This window comes from Miscanthus floridulus, chromosome 1 (assembly GCF_019320115.1).
Source record: "Miscanthus floridulus cultivar M001 chromosome 1, ASM1932011v1, whole genome shotgun sequence".
Taxonomy (NCBI): domain Eukaryota; kingdom Viridiplantae; phylum Streptophyta; class Magnoliopsida; order Poales; family Poaceae; genus Miscanthus; species Miscanthus floridulus.
Genome location: NC_089580.1, coordinates 165,656,190 through 165,660,842, shown reverse-complemented (window position 1 = coordinate 165,660,842; position 4,653 = coordinate 165,656,190).

Sequence of the window (4,653 nt, the reverse complement as noted above, 5' to 3'; positions counted from 1 at the left end):
GTCGGTTCAAAAACCCCCTTCACTGTCGGATTTTGAACCGATAGTGGCATCCCAACGGTGTTTAGTTGAACAACACTGTCGGTTTGTAGTCTCAACCGACAGTGATGGTTGCTTCAAGAGTGTCGGTTCTTGGCTCAAGCCAACAATGTTGAGCAAGCCTATACTGTCGGTTCATGGCTCAAGCCGGTAGTGTTGAGATAGACAACACTGTCGGTTGATGGCTCAAGCCGGCAGTGTTGAACAAGACAACACTGTCGGTTCATAGCTCAATCCGACAGTGTTTTGCAAGACAACACTGTCGGTTTGCTGATAACTGGTAGTGTTTTGCAAGACAACACTGTCGGTTCGTTGCTAACCGGCAGTGATGACCCATTCATATTTTATTGTTTTATAATTAATTTTAATTTATATTTTTTCGTGGAATCGGGTTTCGCTTTATATACGCTACGTAGACGACAGGTCCATCAATATTAAACATTACAAATGTTACGGTTATAGTTCAAATGTTCTTATCCAGATCTCGATCCCTCAAAATAAAAAAGAAATGTTCTCGGACTTCACAGATTGTGCAATGCTTCTCAGACTTCTTACAATAATCTAGCGAGCCGCTCTAGGCCATACTGGTCCTTGTACCTCACGGATTGTGCAATGGAAAATACTCCATCTTTTTCTAATACCTCGGCTAAGATGAAGTTTGCGAGCTTCGATTGCAGCGCGACGATCTCCATGTCTAACAGCCTTTGGTGGTTATATTTCTTGCGTTGTCGTTCAAAAAAGATGATATCCAAAGAGGAACATTAAATCATTTTGTTGAATTATTAACAGACATAAATGAAATGGGGATTATACACACCAACTTATCGGCTTCTTCCGATTTTCCGCCGATGTAGCGAAGCATTGCCCACATTACATAAAACCCGCATTCATTGTTTCGCGCCGGCTGTGACAGGTACTTCCCCTCTATTTCGACAACCTTAAATGGGACCAGCGTCCCACCGATATGTCTTCTTCGGACACTGAGCAACATTAAAGGGAGAAACATTAGAAAGCGGTATGTGTGATTAGAAAATAATATGTTATTAGGATCGCTTACTAATTCAGCACTGCCACCAGTGCATCCAGATGATGAAATGGTTTTTTTTCGAGTCCCACACCTCGATCAGATTTTTGGCAAGATTGACACAAATGAAGACGAAATGGTTACTACAATCATAGAATCCTAATTATCGAATAATCTTAACGAAAAAAGAAGCATAAAATTAAAAGTCGAGAACACATACTTGCAGTTGTAGGCTAGAAGTATGTGGGTTTTCTTCTTCATCGTGAATTCGTCGAAAATAGCAATCAATCTCTGTTTTAGGTCTTCCATGTCACATCCATAGAGGCCTAGACATGTCCTCTCATTGACTCGCAAGGGGTCCAAGAAGCCTATGTAATCCCATTTGCTTTTTAGAATGCAAAATTTTGCTATACACCTACATAAAATCATGAGAAGTGCTCAAAAGTTAATAATTTGTCTCGAGAGAGTAGTTAATTGTAATATCATGCATGTAGGGTACTTACATAGTCCACAGCGTCAACATTTGAACATCGAGAGAGCGTTTCTGGTATAGCTGAAACAAGCACTCCCACTCGACATCGAACTTCTCTTCTTCAGGATAATGGAAAACATGTGGCGAATGGATAATAACCTCAAAATCAAAGTCGTCCATCTCTATTGCTTGAGCCATGTAATATTCATGCAACTGGCGTATATATATTGTCAAATTTTTATACTCATCATTGGGAACCAAAAGATTGCCCCTTTCATACTTCATTGCCAGTGTTCCTGTCCCTTATACATCATAATAGATGTTCGCGGCCTCTTCCATGGTTAATCCTAGGTTGTCTTCAACGTACTTCTGTATGTTACTTAAATCTTTATTGTGTATTTCTTCGTCTCTTGTTGTAGCATATTTATTTTTTGTTTGCCTTTCGAATTCGGACTTTAACAAATACGAAAGCATTGAGGCACAGAGATTGAAGAAACTAACACAATCTTCCTTCGAGATGTGTGTTGTAAATTTTTCTTTCATCAAGGTGGTAACGCTGCCACTGAATGGCCTTTTTCTTTTCTGTTGGTCCACTTTGGGAGCATTAGCGCCCAAATCCAAGGACCTTTTGTACGACTACGAGGATGTCCTTAATCTTGTTTTGGGCTGAGGTGGTGGAGGAGGAGGATGACGATGAGAATTCTATTTTCTCGGCGCTGATGAAGATGGAGGAGAAGGGGGAGGAGGAGGAGGAGGAGTCTCTTTTCTTAGGGCTGATGAAGATGGAGTCAGACGAGGAGGAATAGAAGGAGACCTCTATCTTCTCGGAGGTGATGGCTCCGGATGAGGAGGGGAGCTATCTCTGTTGGGAGATGGTGAGTGATCATCGTGGGTGGGCGAGGACTCACAGTCATCCTCATCATCAGAGGACAATTGATGGTCAAGCTTAATGAAGCGCTTGCGCCAGGCCACTTGAGAGCCCTTGTTTTGACCAAGTTTCGACTTGTCTTCCGCTATGGGGTACTCAATGGGTATCTTGTTAAACTTCTTATCAAGTATTCTATCAATGGTGACACGAGCGTACCCCTATGGAATTGGACGGCCATTAATTATCCCGTCTCCCGTAGGCCAGGCCTGGCCACGCGCCACCTTGTCCTTTGTCCATTCCTGATGGATGTACAACTTGACATTGATAGGTTTAGTGATGCCGTCCACCGGATGAGGCACATTCGCCTCTTCTTATCGAGCAGGGTCAATCCACAGCTGCTGCGACCCCTAAACTATGGGCTAAAGGCAGTAGGAGTAGGGTTTTGTGGTACTCCTGACCCCTTAGACATCAAAATTTGCTCGATTCGCGCTTCAACAATTGCCTCAATCCGTGCTTCCATTCTGTCTTCTATCTCTTTTAGTCGCCTCAAATACTTTGCCTCCTGTTCCACTCTACCCCTCGAGCGGCTTCGATAAGTGTTAGATTCTTGGGGGAATGCTAGTTTCCAAGGAACAACACCGGTTCCTCTAGTGCGACCAGGGTGCTCCTTGGTTCTGAGTGCTTAAGTGAGCACGTGTTTCTCCCTATTAGAAGTGCAAGTCCCTTACCTCACCTCCTTAGTTACCTGGGAGATCCTCTGGATGAGTTCGCTCATGGGTTCATTTGTGGAGCTAAAGCTCCCATCCTCGGCGTGCCATACATTCCTCCCCATACAGTATAATACCGATCTGGGCTCCCAATCGACTGTCTCAACCTAAACACCTTCCTCAGCAAGGCAATCCATCTTTTAAAGTTCTGCTTCAAATTCTAGCATCTTTTTGGCGTAGCCACGAGAGCCAAGATAATGAGAATTCGTCGCTTTCTGTGAGTTCTCCTTATTCTTCTTGCTCAGTGCTAAGTACTCCTCGGATAACTTGTATTCCTTGAAATCCTACTAGAAGTCCTTCTGCTTGCTAAACCATCCACCATCGAAATCTGGCTCTTTATTTTGGAGGACAAAATTCTTATACAATGTCCCCTTAAAATTCCTAAAGCATGTCCCTATGATTTCTTTTGATTTTTTCTTGACTAACTCCCTGTCATACTCAGTTGAGAAAGTGAAATACTCTGGGATCTTGACATCCCATATGTAATCCTTCTCACTTTCAGGAACCCTCCACCGGTCATCATCTTTCCCAATCCACTTCCTATCCTAATCGGGTTGAAGTCCCTAACAAGTAACCCAAGGATAGTCTTATATTTGGTCAAAGCTATAGGCGGTGAGAGTGGATCCCTGAATTCATCGAACTCAGTAATGTGCTAGTGTGCATTCCTACCAAAAGGAATCTTTAACACACCTCACTTGGATCTGGCCTTTCTGCTATCCGAACCCTCTGGCTCCTCGGTCGGTGGAGGCTCCTGCTAGAGACACCAAGTAAGCTATGATCCTCTCAATTGATTAGCGTGTGTGGCTACATAGTCACATGATACCAAAGTTACCTGGCCATCTTAGTCATTTTGACCCAGATCAAGTAGGCCAAACAAGGTCGATGGCTGCTCGTTCTCACCGACCTGATTGACACTATCACCGTTTGTCGGATCATGCAGCTCTCTCGTCCTAGCGATATCAGTCGCTTCTTGTTGCCGATCTGTTCTTCGGCGATGGGGTAATAGGCGATGATGATTCATGGCTATGACACGATCATGGTTAGTTTTGGCCATGGACAACTACTAATAGCATATGTTCATATATATATATAATTTGTTTAATGCAAAGTCTAATAATAAGTCCACATACACCAAAGTCAAATAATAGCATATGTTCACCTAGAACAAATTCATTGTTTGATTGACCACATACAACAAAGTCCACCTACTGTTCTATGAAACTAAGCCTACATCAACTTCCAAATAAGAAAAGCGATGACCATAGCCATAAATAAAAGCATGATATCTTTCCATGACCAAGGAGCATTTCTCCTAATCTTCACATCTCCGGCGGGTGGCTTCTCTTCGACCTCCAGTGCCAGCGGATGGCCATGGTTTGCATTCATTGGACCATAGTAGACCGGTTGCCCATGGTTTGCAAGGTAGGCCGGATGACTATAGTAGGCCCTCAAAGCTTTAGCTTCTGTATTGTATTTTTTGTGCAAA